General features: G+C 38.6%; 1 protein-coding gene across 2 annotated transcripts in view; it reads left to right on the plus strand.

The window, feature by feature from the left end:
• The window catches only part of LOC139984915 (uncharacterized), an 82,526-nt gene that overhangs the window by 36,050 nt on the left and 23,832 nt on the right, over window positions 1–22,644 (plus strand). The window lies entirely within an intron of this gene.

Genomic DNA, 22,644 nt, shown 5'->3' on the forward strand with positions numbered 1-22,644 from the left:
AAAAAGAAGGAAGCAATCCCCACGATTGAGATGAAATGTTTAATTAAACAGTCGATAGCTTGTCAAAGTAATTCCTCGATTTTCGGTATCTATATTAATGTAGTCAACTGTGAGAAATAGTTCATCTGGCTGCGAAAATATAAATCAATGAAATGAAGTTGTGTGTTCCTTGTATTTCAAGAGAAATTCAAAATTGTGGCACATTATTAAACTGACTAAATTACCTGAGGTCCTATGCGATAGTTTCTTTGCTCTGTCAATATCCATTGATAACTTTCTACTCAGATTTCTGTTCAGAAATATCTACATTTATGGAGAAAAACACGATAGATTATCAAGCCGCTCTGTCACATGGTATATGTACATTTACTAGCTATGAAACATCATCGTTCCGTATTTGATTTGTGATTTTGAATCACTTGATTGTGATTAGTCTACTTTCCATGTGTATTACAATTTAAATCGCATCATCGACAGCATAGCAACAGTGATCGTAATGGCAATTGCCTCTCACTTAACTTTACGCCCTCTTTATCGTATCCTTTTATGAGAATTAGAATTCGGTTTAGTAGTGACAACTAAACAACTAGGGAAGAGAAACCCTTAATAAGAACTACATTTGCGTGGAAATACGCAATAGTTTAGTGCGTGTGCAGTGCTTGCATAATTATAGGAAGACTTTTGCAAATACGCAGTATTGTAGTGTATATAAGCACCTACAAAGTGAGGGCGCTAGTGAGAGCCGTGACAGGCTCAGAATAAGTTGTCCATTGACTATTTGAAACTTAAGTTTCAACAGGGAGTTGTTATAACAACTCCCTGGTTTCAACGTTCAGTCATGTAGGTATCGTTCACTTGGCCAGCAAATACCAATATTGAAGCGCGTACGCGCTCTAAAATAATGAGTAGGCGTGTTACAGAATATAATCAAAATATTACGAGCAGCAAGCGGTATTCCCGTGAAATGTTCTGCAAAATGTTCTGTTGGACGTACAATTGAGCAGCACATCTTTACAGCAGAGACATGGGATACCATTACAAATTTATGGCGTTTTTACGAAATGTGGGTCGGAAAATATCAGAGTGAGTGAAATCGTCATGGCAATAGAGATCAAGACGTGCTTGTTTAAACTAGTATGTACAAACCATGTATTCCGAGTGTAAAATAATATTCTAAGATTTGATGGAAGATTTGAAGAGTAAAGAGTGAAACCAATATGATATATTTAAAGTTTCGGAGCTTGTCATAATTTTAGCCCCAGGTTAACAAAGGATAGTAAAGGCCTAGAATAAAATGCAAGTATCAGGAACATATAGCAGATCACATAGCCTACTGTGATTCATTTCATGGAGAAAACGTAAGTCACCTGCGAAAAACCATACATAGATAAATGTGTAATATTTCAGATTCTTCCCAACAACTACTTTACTTACACGTTGCAGTAAATGCGTCAAGGCTTGTACAATTATCGGTTGTTTGCTTTGTTTAGTCAGTTTGTATTGTCTTCTGGGAATTCTCTATTTTGAAATGTACATTAAACCGTAACACAGCAACGACCGTAACACAGCAATTACTAGCTCAAATACGTCATGCAGATATTGCGGATGGGCATATTGAAATCTGGAAGGCAAAGTTAAAAGAAGAAGATTAAAAAACAGACAGTGCACCATATGCACCAATTAACAACTACTGTGAAATGATTACCCTAGTGGTGTTTCTTTCAAACAACTGTACTGTGCCACGGTCCGTGTTTTTCCGACATCGGTACTTTCCGCCATAGAAATTGTGCACTTTGCGCCATGTTACCGCCAAATTGTACACGTGTGTACTTAGTTCCATTCTCACACGGTTGATTTTGAATGGCAAAAGATAAAAAGGAAAAATAAATCATGGTTGAGCGCCTGGGGATCTGCCCCCCGAGGCCCTGCCCATGCCCTCTTTTCGTCCCGTAGGACCTGGCGAGGAGTTAGTTCCATTGATACCTTCTAAATAGGTTACACATCCTGTGTTTCAAATAGTTTGAAAACAGCCCTCAGCAGTCTGTCCGTTTGGTCTGGTTCCGGTCTCGTACCCGTCACAGCACCTAGACAGTCTAGCTTGTATATGGATTTGTAAACTTTTTGCAGTTGGAAGCTTGATTCGTAACGCAACACTGTACACACCTACGTACCTCGTTCACTATTTGTAATTTATTGTTGCTTATAAACTGTTTTAAATGATCAATCAGATCAATCAGACACGCAGACAATGAAACAATGAGACAATCATACACGCAGACAATCATATACGCAGACAATCAGGCACTCCACCAATCAGACAATGAGACAATCAGACAATTAGATAATCATACATGCAGACGAGCAGGCAAGCAGCCAATGAAACATGCAGCCAGTGAGACAATCAGCTAATGAGACGAGTACACAATCAGCTAATGAGAAAATCACCCAATGAGACATAAGCAAGGAAACAATCACTCAATTAGCCATAAGCCAGGAGACAATCAGCCAATGAGACAACAAGCAAATGACACAATTAGCCAACAAAACAATCAGCCAATCAGACGCGCAGGCAAACACGCGCAAGCAATCAGACGCGCAGCAAATCAGACACAAAGGTAAACAGACGCGCAACCAACCAAGCACGCAGCCAATGAGACAATCAGCTAATGAGTCGTGCAGACAATCAGCCAATGACACAATCAGCCAATGACACAATCAGCCAATGACACAATCAGCCAACAAAACAGTTAGCCAATCAAACGCGCAGCCAATCAAACGCGCAGTCAATCAGCCGCGCAGCAAATCCGACGCACGGGTAAACAGACGCGCAACCAATCAGGCACGCAGCCAATGAGACAATCAGCTAATGAGACGTGCAGACAATCAGCCAATGAGCTAATGAGACAATCAGCCAATGAGACAATCAGCGAATAAAAACAATCAGCCAATCAGACGCGCAGACAATCAGAAAATGAGGCTCGCAAACAATCAGACCCGCAGCCATTCATACACGCAGACAAACAGGCATGCAGGCAGTCAGACAATATGACACACAGCCAGTCACACAATAAGACACACAGCCCGTCACACAATAAGACACACAGCCTGTCACACAATAAGACACACAGCCAGTCAGACAATCACGTACGCAGAAAATCAGACACGCAAACAATCAGACGGGCATACAATCATACGCGCATGCAATCTGACACTTAGGCACGCATACATTTAGTCACGCAGACCATCAAACACGCAGACAATCAGACACACTGATGCGCATACAATCATATAAGCAAACAATCAGACAACAGACAATGAGAGAATCAAACACGCAGACACGAAGAGAAGCAGACGACCAGACAAACTAACACGCAGCCACGCAGGCAATCAGACACGCAGCCAGTTCTACAATAAGACACGCAGCAAGTCAGACAACCAGACACGCAGCCAGTCAGAAAATCACGTACACAGTCAATCAGAAACACTGACAATTAGACAAGAAGACACTCAAACAATCATACAATAAGACACGTAGACAATCAAACACGCAGACAATCAGACAATGAGGCACGCAAACAATCAGACATGCAGTCATTCATACACGCAGACAATCAGGCACGCAGCCAGTCAGACAATCATGCACGCAGCCAGTCAGACAATCAGGCACGCAACCAGTCGTCAAATTACGTACGCAGCCAATCAGACACGCTGACAATTAGACACGCATACACTCAAGCAATCATACAATTAGACACGTAGACAATCACACACGCAGACAATCAGAAAATGAGGCTCACAAACAATCAGACATGCAGTCATTCATTCACGCAGACAATCAGGCAAGCAGCCAGTTATACAATAAGACACACAGCCAGTTGGACAATCAGGTACGCAACCAGTCGGCAAATTACGTACGCAGCCATTCAGACAATCATACAATTAGACACGCATACACTCAAACAATCATACAATTAGACACGTAGTCAATCAAAAATGCAGACAATCAGACAATGAGGCTCACAAACAATCACACGTTTGCTCATTCATACACGCAGACAATCATGCAAGCAGCCAGTTATACAATAAGACACACAGCCAGTCAAACATGCAACAAGTCAGACAATAAGTCAATCAGACAGTCAGACAATCAGGCACGCAGCCAGTCAGAAAATCACGTACGCAGCCAATCAGACACGCTGATAATTACATACGAAGACACTCAAACAATTATTCAATCAGACAATCAAACAATCATACAATTAGACACGTAGACAATCACACACTTAGACAATCAGACAACGAGGCATGCAAACAATCTGACATGCAGCAATTAATAAACGCAGACAATCATGCACACGGCCAGTCATACAATAAGACATGCAGCCAGTCAGTCATGCAGTAAATCAGACAATCAGACATGCAGTCAGTCGGACAATCAGACACGCAGCCATTCAGACAATCAGACACGCAGCCATTCAGACAATCAGGCACGTAGCCAGTCAGAGAATTTCCTACGCAGCCAATCAGACACGCTGACAATTAGACACACAGACACTCAAACAATTATACCATCAAACACTCACACTTATACCATTAGACACGTAGACAATCACACACGCAGACAATCAGAAAATGAGGCACGAAAACAGTCAGACATGCAGTCATTATTAAACGCAGACAATCAGGCACGCAGCTTGTAATACAATAAGACACGCAGTCGGTAAGACAATCAGGCACGCAGCTAGTCAGAAAATCACGGACGCAGCCAATCAAACACGCTGAAAATTAGACACGCAGACACTCAAACAATTATACAAGTAGACACTCAAACAATCATATAATAAGACACATAAATTGCACACGCAGACAGTCAGTCCACGAGGCACGCATACAATCAGGCACGTAGCCAGTCAGAAAATCACCTACGCAGCCAATCAGACACGCTGACAATTAGACACGGAGACACTCAAATAATTATTCAATCAAACAATTATACAATTAGACACGTAGACACGTAGACAATCACACACGCTGACAATCAGAAAATGAGGCACGAAAACAATCAGACATGCAGTCATTATTAAACGCAGACAATCAGGCACGCAGCTTGTAATACAATAAGACACGCAGCCAGTAGGACAATCAGACACGCAGCTAGTCAGAAAATCACGTACGCAGCCAATCAGACACGCTTACAATCAGACACGCAGACACTCAAACAATTATACAAGTAGACACTCAAACAATCATGCAATTAGACACATAAATTGCACACGCAGACAATCACTCAATGAGGCACGCAAACAATCAGACATGCAGTAATTAATAAACGCAGACAATCATGCACGCAGCTAGTCATACAATAAGACACACAGCCAGTCAGTCATGCAGTAAATCAGCAATCACACATGCAGCTAGTCGGACAATCAGGCACGCAGCCAGTCAGAAAATCACCTACGCAGCCAATCAGACACGCTTACAATTAGACACGCAGACGCTCAAACAAATATTCAATCAGACAATCAAACAATCATACAATTAGAAAATCAGACAACGAGGCACGCAAACAATCAGACATGCAGCAATTAATAAACGCAGACAATCAGGTACGCAGCCAGTCATACAATATAACACGCGGCCAATCGTACCATAAGACACGCAGCCAGTCAGAAAATCAGACACGCAGCCAGTCAGAAAATCACATACGCAGCCAATCAGTAACGCGCTGACAATTAGACACGCAGACGCTCAAACAATTATTCAATCATACACTCAAACAATCATACAGTTAGACACGTAGACAATCATACACTTAGACTATCACTCAATGAGTGACGCAAACAATCAGACATGCAGCAATTCATAAGCGCAGACAATCAGGCACGCAGCCAGTCATACAATATAACACGCGGCCAATCATACAATACGACACGCAGACAGTCAGACATGCAGCAAGTCATACAATAAGACACGCAGCCAGTCAGACAATCAGGCACGCAGCCAGCCAGAAAATCACATACGCAGCCAAAACGATGCGCTGACAATTAGACAATTAGACACGCATACACTCAAACAATAACACAATTAGACACGTAGTCAATCAAAAATGCAGACAATCAGACAATGAGGCTCACAAACAATCACACGTGCAGTCATTCATACACGCAGACAATCAGGCAAGCACCCAGTTATACAATAAGACACACAGCCAGTCAAACATGCAACAAGTCAGACAATAAGTCACTCAGCCAGTCAGGCACGCAGGCAGTCAGAAAATCACGTAAGTAGCCAATCAGACACGCTGACAATTAGATACAAAGATACTCAAACAATTATTCAATCAGACAATCAAACAATCATACAATTAGACACGTAGACAATCACACACTTAGACAATCAGACAACGAGGCATGCAAACAATCTGACATGCAGCAATTAATAAACGCAGACAATCATGCACACGGCCAGTCATACAATAAGACATGCAGCCAGTCAGTCATGCAGTAAATCAGACAATCAGACATGCAGCCAGTCGGACAATCAGACACGCAGCCATTCAGACAATCAGGCACGTAGCCAGTCAGAAAATTTCCTACGCAGCCAATCAGACACGCTGACAATTAGACACACAGACGCTCAAACAATTATACCATCAAACACTCACACTTATACCATTAGACACGTAGACAATCACACACTTAGACAATCAGTCAATGAGTCACGAAAAGTATCAGACATGCAGTCATTATTAAACGCAGACAATCAGGAACGCAGCTAGTAATACAATAAGACACGCAGCCAGTAGGACAATCAGGCACGCAGCTAGTCAGAAAATCACGTACGCAGCCAATCAGACACGCTGACAATTAGACACGCAGACAATCAAACAATTATACAAATAGACACATAAATTGCACACTTAGACAATCAGTCAATGAGGCATGCAAACAATCAGACATGCAGCAATTCATAAACGCAGACAATCATGCACGCAGCCAGTCTTACAATAAGACATGCAGCCAGTCAGTCATGCAGTAAATCAGACAACCAGACACGCAGCCGGTCGGACAATCAGACACGCAGCCATTCAGACAATCAGGCTCGTAGCCAGTCAGAAAATTTCCTACTCAGCCAATCAGACACGCTGGCAATTAGACACACAGGCACTCAAACAATTATACCATCAAACACTCACACTCATACAATTAGAGACGTAGACAATCACACACGCAGACAATCAGACACGAAAACAATCAGACATGCAGTCATTATAAAACGCAGACAATCAGGCACGCAGCTAGTAATACAATAAGACACGGAGCAAGTAAGACAATCAGGCACACAGCTAGTCAGAAAATCACGTACGCAGCCAATCAGACACGCTGACAATTAGACACGCAGACACTCAAACAATTATACAAGTAGACACTCGAACAATCATACTATTAGACACATAAATTGCACACGCTTATAATCAGTCAATGAGTCACGCAAACAGTCAGACAAGCAGCAATTAATAAACGCAGACAATCATGCACGCAGCTAGTCATACAATAAGACATGCAGCCAGTCAGTCATGCAGTAAATCAGACAATCAGACACGCAGCCAGTCGGAAATCAGACACGCAGCCAGACAGAAAATTACGTACGCAGCCAATCAGGCACGCTTACAATTAGACACGCAGACGCTCAAACAAATATTCAATCAGACAATCAAACAATCATACAATTAGACACGTAGGCAATCACACACTTAGACAATCAGTCAATGAGTCACGCAAACAAACAGACATGCAGCAATTCATAAACGCAGACAATCAGGCACGCAGCCAGTCATACAATATAACACGCGGCCAATCATACAATAAAGTCACGCAGCCAGTCAGACAATCAGGCACGCAACCAGTCAGAAAATCACATACGCAGCCAATCAGTAACGCTCTGACAATTAGATACGAAGACACTCAAAAAATCATACAATTAGACACATAATTTGCACACGCAGACAATCAGTCCATGACGCACGCAAACAATCAGGCACGCAGCCAGACAGAAAATCACGTCCGCAGCCAATCAGACAATGAGTCACGCAAACAATCAGACATGCAGCAATTCATAACGCAGACAATCAGGCACGCAGCCAGTCAGACAATCAGGCACGCAGTCAGTCAGAAAATCACATACGCAGCCAATCAGTAACGCGCTGACAATTAGACACGCAGACACTCAAAAAATAATTCAATTAGACACATAATTTGTACACGCAGACAATCAGTCCATGACGCACGCAAACAATCAGGCACGCAGCCAGACAGAAAATCACGTACGCAGCCAATCAGTAACGCGCTGACAATTAGACACGCAGACACTCAAAAAATAATTCAATTAGACACATAATTTGTACACGCAGACAATCAGTCCATGACGCACGCAAACAATCAGGCACGCAGCCAGACAGAAAATCACGTACGCAGCCAATCAGACACGCTAACGATTACACACGCAGACGCTCAAACAAATATTCAATCTGACACGCAAACAATCATACAGTTAGACACGTAGGCAATAACATACTTAAGCCCGGGTCACATCTGCGCGATTCAACACGCGATTCAACTCGCAATACAATTGAAGGTTGAATCGCGTAGTAAGACACGGGTATCAACTTGTTGCCCAATAAAAGTTGCGCCGTCGATTTGGGTTGATTTGCAATAGAGCAATGTCCTAATCAGCGCAACTTCTCAGAAGCAAATATTCTGATGCGCGTGATTTAAGTTGCGAGTTGAATCGCGTGTTGAATCACGCAGATGTGACCCGGGCTTTAGACAATCAGTCAATGAGTCACGCAAACAATCAGACATGCAGCAATTCATAACGCAGACAATCAGGCACGCAGCCAGTCAGACAATCAGGCACGCAGCCAGTCAGAAAATCACATACGCAGCCAATCAGTAACGCGCTGACAAGTAGACAATTAGACAAGTAGACACTCAAAAAATCATACAATTAGACACATAAATTGCACACGCTTACAATCAGTCAATGAGGCACGCAAACAATCAGACAAGCAGCAATTAATAAACGCAGACAATCATGCACGCAGCCAGTCATACAATAAGACATGCAGCCAGTCAGTCATGCAGTAAATCAGACAATCAGACACGCAGCCAGTCGGAAAATCAGACACGCAGCCAGACAGAAAATTACGTACGCAGCCAACCAGACACGCTTACAATTAGACACGCAGACGCTCAAACAAATATTCGATCAGACAATCAAACAATCATACAATTAGACACGTAGGCAATCACACACTTAGACAATCAGTCAATGAGTAACGCAAACAATCAGACATGCAGCAATTCATAAACGCAGACAATCAGGCACGCAGCCAGTCATAAAATATAACACGCAGCCAATCATACAATAAAGTCACGCAGCCAGTCAGACAATCAGGCACGCAGCCAGTCAGAAAATCACGTACGCAGCCAATCAGTAACACGCTGACAATTAGACACGCAGACACTCAAACAATCATTCAATTAGACACATAATTTGCACACCCAGACAATCAGTCAATGACGCACGCAAACAATCAAGCACGCAGCCAGACAGAAAATCACGTACGCAGCCAGTCAGACACGTTAACAATTAGACACGCAGACGCTCAAACTAATATTCAATCAGACATGCAAACAATCACACAGTTAGACACGTAGACAATAACACACTTAGACAATCAGTCAATGAGTCACGCAAAAATTCAGACATGCAGCATTTCATAAGCGCAAACAATCAGGCACGCAGCCAGTCAGACAATATAACACGCGGCCAATCATACAATACGACGCGCAGACAGTCAGACATGCAGCAAGTTGTACAATAAGACACGCAGCCAGCCAGACAATCAGGCACGCAGCCAGTTACAAAATCACATACGCAGCCAAAAAGATGCGCTGACAATTAGACAATTAGACACGCAGACACTCAAACAATCATACAATAAGACACGTAGTCAATCAAAACTGCAGACAATCAGACAATGAGTCTCACAATCATTCAGACATACAGTCATTCATACACGCAGACAATCAGGCATGTAGCCAGTCAGAAAATCACGTACGCAGCCAATCAAACAATCATACAATTAGACACGTAGACACTCAAACAATTATTAAATCAGACACACACTTAGACAATCAGTCAATGAGGCACGCAAACAATCAGACACGCAGCCAGTCAGACAATTATGCACGCAGCCAGTCAGAAAATCACGTACGCAGCCAACCAGACACGCTGACAATTAGACACGCTGTCACACAGACACTCAAACAATAATACAATCAGACAACCAAACAATCATACAATTAGACACGCAAACAATCAGACACGCAGTCATTAATAAACGCAGACAATATGAATATCTGTGACTTAAAATACATACTAACAGATTGATCTGTGAATATCTGAGGCTTACAAAACTGACAAAGGTAATGGATTTATCTATGAATCTATGAATCTGTTTCTTACATAACTAACATCATCGACCTCTCTGAATATCCGGAGTTATCTATCATATGTGGCTTAGAATACTTACGAATAGGGTTAGTTTATGAATATTTGTGGCTTAGAATACTCCAAATATGATTAAACTAGGAAAATATGTGTCTTAGAATATTTACAAATAGCGTTAATTTATTCATATCTGTGGCTAAGAATTCTTACGAATAAGATTAAACTATGAATATCCGTGGCTTAGAATACTTACGAATAGGAATAAATTATGGATACCTGTGACTTAGAATACTTACGAATAGTTTTAAATTATGAATATCTAAGACTTACAATACTTACAAATAGGATGAAACTATGAATATCTGTGCCTTAGCTTATTTACGCATTGCATTAAACTATGATCATCTGTGGGTTAGAATACTATCAAGTAGGATTGATCTATTAATACCTGTGGCTAAGAATACTTACGGATAGGATTAAACTATGGATATCTGTGCCTTAGAATACTTACAAATAGTATTAAATTATGAATATCCGTGGCTTAGATTATTAACGCATAGGATTAAACTATGATCATATGTAGCTTAAAACATTATCAGGTATGATTAAGCTATGAATATATGTGGCTTAGAATATTTACGAATAGGATTTAACTATGACTATATGTGTCTTAGAATACTTACGAATAGGTTTAAACTATGAATTATTGTGGTTTAGAATACTTACGACTAGGATTGATCTATGAATATATGTGGCCTAGAATACTTACGACTAGGATTAAAATATGATTATTTATGGCTTACGACTAGGAATCAACTTTGAATGTCTGTGGCTTAGAATATTTACGAATACGATTAAACCCTATGAAAATCTGTGACTTAGAATACTTATAAATAAGATGAAACTATGTATATTTTTGGCATCGAATACTTACGAGTAGGCTTAATCTATATGAATTTCTGTGGTTTAGAATACTTACGAATAGGATTAATTTATGAATATCTGTGGCTTAAAATACTTACGAATAGGATTAATCTATGAATATCTGTGGCTTAGAATTCTTACGAATGGGATTAATCTATGAATAATTGTGGCTTACAAAACTAACCCAGTTAAACTTATCATTGAAAATCTGTGGCTTTCACCAATTTACATTGTGGATCTATCTATGAATATATGTGGCTTAGAATATATTTGAATCGTATTTATCTATAGATATATGTGGCTTACAAAACTTAAATATCTAATATACATGTGGCTTACATCATATATAGATTTGTTTTTAGTGATAATTTAAGGAATATTTATTGTATACATAGCATATTAATCTATTGAACATATGTTGCTAACAACTACTACCTAGCTAACTTGTGAACATATATTGCTTAATTCACTAACATATTTTTATCTATGTATATCGGTAGCTTACAACATCTACATTTCAAATGTATCTATGAATATGTGGCCTACACCCCTAACATAACAGCTGTATCTATGAATATATGTGGCCTACAATACTAACATATCGTAGATGTATCTATGAATATATGTGGCCTACAAAACTAACATATCAGCTGTATCTATGAATATATGTGGCCTACAATACTGACATATAATAATTGTATCTATGAATATATGTGGCCTACAACACTAACATTACAGCTGTATCTATGAATACTGTGGCCTACAACACTAACATATCAGCTGTATCTATGAATATATGTAGCCTACAATACTGACATATAATAATTGTATCTATGTATATATGTGGCCTACAACACTAACATATTATATATATATATATATATATATATATATCTATGAATATATGTGGCCTACAACACTTAACAGCTGTATATATTAATATCGGTGGCCTACAACACTAACATTTAATAGATGTATCTACGAATATATGCGGCCTTCAACACTAACATAACAGCTGTATCTATGAATATATGTAGCCTACAATGCTGACATATAATAATTGTATCTATAAATATATGTGGCCTACAACACTAACATATAAAAAAAAAATAAAAAAAAAAAATATATATATATATATATATATATGAATATATGTGACCTACAACACTTACATAACAGCTGTATATATTAATATCGGTGGCCTACAACACTAACATATAAAAGATGTATCTACGAATATATGTGGCCTTCAACACTTACATAACAGCTGTATCTATGAATAAATATGGCCTACAACACTAACATTATACCCAGCAAACACTAAACTTTATCATAACATTTTAAAAAGAGCCTCTCAAATATGTTTTTATAACGTTAAATGTGGTGTTATAAAAACGTCGGTATAACGTTTATATGAAATATTAATGTTATATTAATGTTTTAACGAAACAATGTTTTGAAAAATAGCCTGAAAACGTTTTCGTGACATATTTATTACACCACAAAAAACGTTATCAAAACAAAAGACGAAACGTTTTCGTGTTTGCTGGGTAACTGTATCTGTGAATATATTTGGCGTACAGTACTAACATATACTATCTGTGGCCTACAACACTAACATAACTGCTGTATCTATGAATATATGTGGCCTACAATACTAACATATATATATATATATATATATATATATATATATATATATATATATATATATATATATATATATATATATATATATATATATATATATATGTGGCATACAACACTAACAAAACAGCTGTATCTATGTATATGTGGCCTACAAAATATATACACTACAAAACTAGAGCATTGATAAGTTTACATATTTTACATGAATACAAACCACTTGTGTCAAGCGTAAAACAATATTGTGATAATTAGATGACTTACTGTACACTGAAAACACCGAAAAGGACACATAGCAAATTGAACTTGACACGGTTTTATTTTCAGAAACGGTTGTAGCTGGTGTTACCGGTTCGAGAATGCGTCGTTATGAACTCTCTTTGGCGATACCGTCAAAACCTCATTGATAATGGAATCAATATCGGCAGGTATGGACCTGCCGTTCTGTATAATGCATTTTGTACATATAAATACACTGACTGTATTATCCCTTTTGTGGTCGCATATTTTACACAAGTGCATAAGTTATATCTAAGTCGTACTTCTTCGGGAAGGAGGATAAGGTGTGGTGGAATGCCAAGGTAATGTATGTGGTTGGAAAGTAAAACCAAACGAGCTGATGTCTGGAATATTTCTTTGAGATATGTACTAACGAGGCACGGTGTGAATAATTGGGTGAAACGTTGTACACAAGCGACATACTTTCATGAAAGCAAAATTATGTACTGTTTCGCTGAAAACTAGGTCTTTACTTCAAAGCGAAATTTATTACTGAACATTAAATGCAAGTGTAATGTCATATGGTAGCACCTTCAGCTACATAATAATGATCCCCTCAAAAAGCTTTACAAACGTGCGCTTGCTGTAAAAATAAAATTGAAAAGTGGTGTACAGCAAAGTCCTAACTTTGTTGATTTTGCCATCAGCGATGAAAATACAAGTGAGCTACGAGGCAAAGGAAATATTGGATATTTTTGATGTCTTCAAATTTGAAGAACATAAAGAGAACGTAGAATCATGCGCTAAATATTGTTCTCTCTTGAAGGTGAATAAACTGTCAGATTTCTATTAATCGCTGGTTCAAGTTGATCATTTATCCGCGAGATAAGTTATTGAGGTTTGTAATGAGAATGGAGTTAAGTAATTAAGCTCGTTTTGTATCGATTAAATTTGTTTAATTTCCCATTTGTAATTGTTTACTTAAAAATGGTTTAAATAAGTCTTAAGTTTTAAGTACACTTTTTTTTGATATGTAGAATAAATGGCTTGTCTTGACTATGCGTAGTTAGTTTGTAATTACAAATAATTATTGATAATTACGTTGGGATTTGTAATTCATTACCCTTTGTTTCATATCCGTTGAATAAATGGTTGAAATGGGTCTCAAATTGGGGTCTCAATGTACATCAATAAAACTGTTTGAGTGCGACTTCTTCCAGTGTTAGTAAGACCATCTGGAATATTTAGTATAGAAAAAGTGTACTCACGGTTTTTCTTCCTCATCTGTTCCCTTCGATCCTTCCCCTCGGTCCCCTTACTGTCCCTAGATACTTACCAAGGACCAGCGAAGTAAAATACCAGTCGATCACCACGATTGACAAACAGAATCCGACACAACTTAGACTGGAAATAAAGATATCCCTTGAAAGTATCCAGGGCAAGGGAATTCAAAATGGCACCGTTTGATTGTTTGTGTTCGGTACGGCAAATAGGCAGAGAGCCTCCTTATCCGGGGCAGAGGGTTACCATAATCAGTTCATTGATATACGCAGGTTCCTTGTTGAATCCAATCATCCTCCGAGAGCGCAAGAAGCTCCTGAATTTAGTTCCGAAAATTCTGTATTTAGTTCCGAAATTCCTGAATTTATTTCCAAAGATCCTGTATTTAGTTCCAAAAATCCTGTTTTTAGTTCCGAAAATCCTATTTTTAATTTCTTTACGAATCCAACTAGCCTCCGAGAACGCGAGCTTTCCGGTTATATTATCTGCCAATGATAAGATATATAATATTGTTCTACTTGGAAACCGCGATAAGGAACATTTGTCAGTAAATATTATTGGTACTACCATAAAGGTAATTCAGTACCAAAACTGTGGAGAAGATAGTCCATTCCGAATTGTGCAAATGAAGTTACTAATTAATAAATGTCACCTAAAATAGAGCCTGTGTAACAAACTACTTGTTCCACTCTCAACCCAATGCCATTGAGGGTATAGTGGTTCAGTTGTCGTCTGCTTATAAAGGCTATATACTGAAAGCCCACGTATACAGACAGGCCTCTACGTGAAGATCTATACAGTCAGATAAACCAGTCTTTTATCTTTTCCGTATAGGAGTATAGCTGTTAATTTACATAACAATATAGCAGTTAAATTCCTGCATACTTTGATGAATAGCTGATGAACGCACAAGCTCACAACGACATTCGTGATTATCTGGATCAAGGTATACATACCCTGCCTGATCTAGCCTTGATGCGCTTAATCCGACCACCGAAAAACGAAAACAAAAAGAGAAAAGCCTTTCATAACAGTTTGGATGAAAGCATCATGCAACAGACTGAATGAATACTTTTTAAAGAAAAGTCGCCCAGGAAAGAACCTGGGCACGAAAACCAAACTACCGAACGACTGATTCGCTCTCAACCCCAGTCCCCTTGCATCGGGACTGACACTGTGTGATCATCGTCGGGTGTGCATCACCATTCCCCTCGAAAGGGAACGGATACTACACATCATCTTAGTCTAAAGACTGCATGAATACCCAAGTTCCGCCGCTAAAGAAAGGGGACAAAAAAAAAGATGATTAAGCTTTATATTGGCTATATTGTATTTACACTAATTTATTGTGAGCGGTAAACAAAGTTACTAACATTCCCGTACAATTGTGAATATTCCGGCACTCTTTATTCATCTCGTATCATAACGATCAACTTATACTTTCTGAAATTCTTGCAAAGATTTGAATATATGAGTCTTATATTACATACCTTTGATCAGAACTCTTTAACTGGATTTGCCTCTGACGTCACGACAGATATCGGCGAGTAATGAAAAGATATGACGTAAGACCGACAATGCCTGTATGGTGACGTCACACATTTTTCATGTGAGATATTATGACTTCGAATTTATTGGGAACCAATCATTACAAATATATTTATTAAATCTATTGAGAATGATTAATACTTAATGAAAATTAAATTGCAACTTACGGATACGGTTAAAGTAGAATAGATTAATTCCCGTGCATATCTTGTTCGTTTTCTCCTTTCAGCTAAATATATTTCAAAAGTCATTTCGGTGGCTACTATAGGTCATATTTACACATAATATCTACTCTTTATAGGCAAGCCAAGCCGTAATTAAGAAATTAATGTGTAGCAAGTGGTATGGCAGATATATAGAAAATAAATACAGAATAACACATCAGAAAATAACACTTCACGGCCAGTTTCGTCCTTTTGGGACCCAATATATTCTTTGTAAGTTGTCAGGAGTGCGCTCTGTGCAATCATTACACTTGGGTAATACGCCCTCAATAACGGTTATACAAAACCAATGTATACGCATTCACACACCAGTAGAATCACTGTAGTCGAGTGGTACGGACTTCAGTCTGTGACACAAGATCCGGGGGTTCGATTCCTACCTTCGCCTGATTAGTCCCAAGAGGACGAAACCGGTCGTGAGGTGGAATTTTTCTGGTGTGTTATTTTTTATTTATTTACTATATATCTGTCATACCACTTGTTACACATTCATTATATATTTATATATATATATATATATATATATATATATATATATATATATATATATATATATATATATATATATATATATATATATACATATATATACATATATATATATATATATATATATATATATATATATAGATAAATATATATATATATATAAATATATATATATATATATATATATATATATATATATATATATATATATATATATACACATACAGGTGACAAATGCCTACTGTGGAATTACGACCTTCCTTACCGGTTTAGAACCTCTGGACATACAATCAGCGTCCATGGCTTAGTCTGTTAGGGTGTCCGTGTACAAAGCGGGGCGCCCGGGCTCGAATCCCGGTGGAGGCTGGAAGGTTTTTCATTGTTCTTGATTTTCCAACTCATTACGATTTTCATTTATATATATATATATATATATATATATATTATATATATATATATATATATATATATATATATATATACATACATACATACATACATATATGTTACAACACCAGCCCGTAACGCAATACCGGTGGCGTTAACAGTGATTTACGATCCGACCAAACGTATTCGTTTGATCAATGAAACGTGTATTACTTATTCTTTAGTTAAAACTAATAAACGTTGTTTTAAAATAACTTTCCTTTAAAAATTGACCGTTATTTTACCGTTGTTGTAACCATTCTCATCAGAACACATTTCAAGGGATATACTGACGTTAACGACACAACATTATTTCATAATGAATTGACCTCACCTCTTTCACAGAGCAGATGATCTTGGTGGCAGTATAATGAAGCACGATGCAAAGACCCAAACCCTTTTCGGGATCGACATTTTCTTGAGAAAATGGGTACGGTTTTAAAATTGAACAATGATCTGATGAACTCACAGTTGGCACGAACTTAGTGGGAATGGCGGTACAAAAATGCAAGGAGAACAAACGATTTCTTTATTTGATAGTCGATAATATAGCTCATTAGATTACCAGTCTTATTTATTGAAGTTCCATTTCTTCTGTTTTCTTGAAGTAGTTAAAGCAATGCTGCTAAAGACAATAGTGAACAACAAGGACGAAAGTGTTCTAGAGCGTATTGTTATGATTATTCATATTACATGTGTAGTAATTAAATTGGTTAAGTATGACATGAAAGATTCAAAAATTGGTTTTGTATCGACAAACGTAACTATTACTTTGCAGAGAGAGAGAGAGAAAAGCGCCCTCCAAATCAAATTGTATCGTGCATCATAATTGTATTAACGGTGAAAATATGGATGCGATACAGATGCGATTCTCTATGACTCGGTCAGATGGAATCAATGAAACAATAGTTAACGGAGTTGGTGTATTGGTGTATGAACGCTTTTATGAGAGAAGTATTACATTTTAACCGATATATAATGTCGACAAGTAAAAGCGTTGGTGCTTACTACTTGATCATAATCAGTGGCGTAGCCAGGAGTTTTTCAGTTGGGGCGCTGGGGGGGGGGGGCTTGAACATTTCCTGGAGGGGCTTGACCATTTTCTTGTTACTATATCTAAGCGGAGCGCCACCATGAGTTGGAGCGCAGCGTACCGAAATGTTTTAGCTAAAAAGGCCTCCTAGATCGTTGGAAATGACATTTCCCAGGCCTTCTAAGCTGCTCTTAAGTTTTCTCAACATCCTTTATTTTGAGATCCCATGTTTTGATATGGTCATCAAATAGTTGAGTGAAATAAAAAAAAACAATCTGGTAAGTTACTTTGAACTATCGTGACATATCTTTTGTGAGTTTGACACCGGCATTGACATTTTTCGACAAATCTGCAAATTGCGCGTGGAAAATAAAAAAAGATTGACTGGGCTTTGAGCCAAGTAACACACTGAAATGACCGAACTATATGTCAAACTGACATCAAAGATTGCGTCTGAAATATTATTAGGGTGATAGATTGATTGACCGGCAGTGGCGGAGTTAGGGGTATTGGTCAGGGGGCGAGAATGGCCCGTAGGGGCGCTTTCGACACTATCTAAGCGGAGCGCCACCACAGGTTGGCGCGGAGAGTACAGATTTTTTTTTTAATAAAGATCCTAGATCGTCGGAAATGACCCTTTCCAGGCCTTGCTAATTTGCAGATAAACGAAGAATAAATAGGTGTCATCGCCAATTGTGACAACTCTGAAGTTTATATGGGTGTTGAAAGTACATGCGCCTCATCACAATCCCTGTGGTATCTTTGTGAGTGCTCATGTTTTCGAAAAAATAGATCAAAAACCCCGTACAGTTCATGGAAAGAGTTTCGTATAGTACAACAGAATTAAGTGCCGATAAATTAAATACCGCCGTATATACGTTAGAGCATTTTGTCAGTTAACTACACCAACAAAATGTGACAAATGTCAATAGGTAGATGAGAGTGCAATAAAAAGTAAATAATCTCGAATAAGTAAAAAGTGCTAAAAAGCTGAAAAGGGCGCAGCAGTCCGTTTGAGTCCGTCAGGGTGGGGGGGGGGGGGGGGCATCCGCCCTGACTGTTTGGACGCTCCGCCAATGTTGGCCGGTAGTTCTCAGCGATAGTGTTGTCTCCTTTCTTGAAAATTTGTTTTTTTTTAGCGGTTTTAAGAGCATCAGGGTACGTCCCAGAAGTGTAAACCCGATTGAAAATGTAACAGGGTATCGAGGCAATGACCCGAGCAATGATGTGAGAAACATGTGTATGATGTCAGCATTTTTTAACTTTAAACATCTTCTTTGGCATTCAAGTACCTGGAAAGTGGAAACCACCTTTCTATAAGGGTATAGTATTGCTCACTGCAAATCTCGTATCCTTCTTTCCGCACGACTGACTCAAGAGCCTGAGGTACATACTGGAACTTGATAGGCTACGCTGGTATATATTATAGCGAAATAGCGCCTCTAATTTCAATGAATTCGCTCTCGGTCAGGGTTGCCACAAAATTGAAATTGGCCGATAACTGGCCAAATGACACAAATTTGGCATATTTTGAACCCCTTAGGCTGATGCTTTCCTCAGCTATCGGCCAAATCGCCGATGCCTAAGATTTGTGTGTGGATTTGTATGTTTCCGCATCAGATAGTAAATCGAATTTGGCATATAAATACAAAGGATACATATGCACAGACGGCGTGGATGTAACAGACAACCCAAATGACCTTGTTAATGAGATTGAGTCCTTCCGTTGGTGCTATGGTGATAACTTGAGAGACATGTCACAAGTTTCTGAAGTCCTGCAGCTTCTAAATGATTGTGACCTTAGTGCCTACTCAAATCTGTTATCGGCTGTGGTCCTATTTATTACACTTTCAGTCACAGTGGCGACAGCAGAAAGATCATTCTCCAAGTTGAAGCTAATCAAGACTTACCTACGTTCAACCATTTCTCAAGATCGGCTGGACTCGCTGGCTATCCTTTCCATCGAGAGCGAGGAGGCATGGTCACTTGATATGGATGGACTAATCGATATGTTTGCCGACAAGAAGGCCAGGCTCAGTAAATTCAAGTTCTAGCCTTTCCAAAATTCTCGGGAACTTGGATACCATTTGTTCACAGGAGTTACGCCACGGGTGGAAATATACATGTTTATGTTAATTGGACATTGGTCTTATTGTACTTTCAATCTCTTAATGTATTCTAGCTTTGCAACACATTTTTCATGTTCCCAGTATGACAGACAAGGCGGACCAAAAATGTGTCTATGAACGCAGATTTCCCCAAAATCTCAGTCGATAAAATCACCACGAAATGTTCCATATACGGCTTAGATTGTACCAGAGAGCTTGTAGAACCCCAGAGCTTCCAGGGCCCTAAGGCGGGCCCTGGACCCACGCCTTTGGGACTTCGCGCTCGTGTAAAGGCACGTTTTCCATAATAATCATGATTTGATCCAAGGTCACCAAATGTCAATTATGGGTCAAAATGTGTTTTTTGGCAATAACTTGTTCAACTACAATTGACAGGGTCCGACATGGTTGATATTTGTGGATTAGTTGTGTATGGGGTAAAGGATCGTTACCAAACACAACAGTTATGTGATGCAAGGTCAACAAAGGTCAATAAGGGGTTAAAAAATAGTATTTTTGCAATAACTTGAGAACCAAATGTCCATCAAGGTTTGGAGTTACGCTATTGTAATCCAATAGTCGACCTGCATTTGACCTTTAACCTCAGGTTGACCTCTGGTGACCTGTATTAGTTTCTTTCAAGTTGATTATTTGAAGTTTCGTGGCCATATTCCAATCTAAACTGTCCATAAGTTGACTCTTCTGCAACCTTAATGTGCGAAGTTATTAGAGATCAAGGTTTGGTTTGGTTTTGTAATACTCGGTGTGTGGATTCATAACATTGAGTACAAGACCCCTATTGTTTTTATGGAGGTGTGTATAGCCACGTACGGCAGACTGACCTGTGTTATCATGCCATAGTGTTATTGTAACAACTAGTTCTGGTTATACTGACAAGCAGAAGTCTAGTGCATTGAAGTCATCGAAGCCTCGATGCATTTTACATTCTGGTTTATCTCATCTTACTGCATCCAATGCATAGGGAAATAAGATATTGTACTTCACCACATATCAGAAATGAGAGGAAGTGTGTGTGTGCGTGGGTGTATCTGTGTGAGCAAAAAAAGTGCCATACACTGTAATACATATTACGTTCAAACTCAATGAGTAGGTGTGTGATCATCAAAACTAGTGCATGTGTAATTGATGTCAGAGGTCAAGTAAACTAAAATTAGCTTTGACCAATTTTTTTGCATGTCATTGTTTAGGAAGAAGTCATTCAACCATGATTGACCATGTACACTTGCTTGACTAATGATTTCAAAGGTCAAGTCAACTATTTTGCTGTTGCGGCTGTTTGCTATCGTCATGCAATTATTTGCAACTCTATGGATTGCCTCCTTGTAAATACTTTTACCAAAACCTTTTGCATCAAAAATGCAATTTCGTCAGATGGGAACAATGTGCACAAATCAAACCATGAACAGTCAAATCTTTGATTTTCATAAAGAGTTTATTTCAGATATCCGTCCAATTGTTCTCAGTGATTTAAATTAGAAAATAAATTATACCTGCTTGCCATACAGTATTTACATAATCGCTCAGTGTTTTGGGCAAACGTTAATAGCAATGGCTTTCTGATTAAGGTGAAGAGTTTGAGCTGCAGTTACACTGAAGTTCCAGTTTACTTTTTCTTTGTATAAAGCCTTGCAATAGTCTTTCTACATATAACTAAGTCTTAAAGAAATCATTTACTGTCACAACCCACTCTTTATGTAATGGTGGTGGGGGTGGGTATCATGGTTTACTGAAGAGAAATGGATATATTACTAGTCACTACTATCAGTTTTTGAAGCAATACATTATTTTGCCAGGTGCACAGTTATATCAAAGTTTTGCACAGAAATGTACAGAGATTCTTAGCATGACATAATTCCATGTTTGTATTATTAACACAGTTTGAGGTGATAAATTCTTGTTTTTCCTTGAGAGCTGGTTTGGTTTACCAACATGTGCTAACAATTAAACATACGGGGGGCGTTTACCCAGTCTATAGAATTTCACAAGTTTTGTGAACTAGAAGCATTACACAGATGAAGTAGCGTGCTTCTTTGGTTTTAGTTCTTTGTATTTCTTTTGTATAAAGCTTTGAGGTTTGAGGTGATAAATTCTTGTTTTTCCTTGCGAGCTGGTTTGGTTTACCAACATGTGCTAACAATTAAACATACAGGGGGCGTTTTCCCAGTCTATAGAATTTCAAAAGTTCTGTGAACTAGAAGCATTAAACAGA

This window comes from Apostichopus japonicus, chromosome 17 (assembly GCF_037975245.1).
Source record: "Apostichopus japonicus isolate 1M-3 chromosome 17, ASM3797524v1, whole genome shotgun sequence".
Taxonomy (NCBI): Eukaryota; Metazoa; Echinodermata; class Holothuroidea; order Aspidochirotida; family Stichopodidae; genus Apostichopus; species Apostichopus japonicus.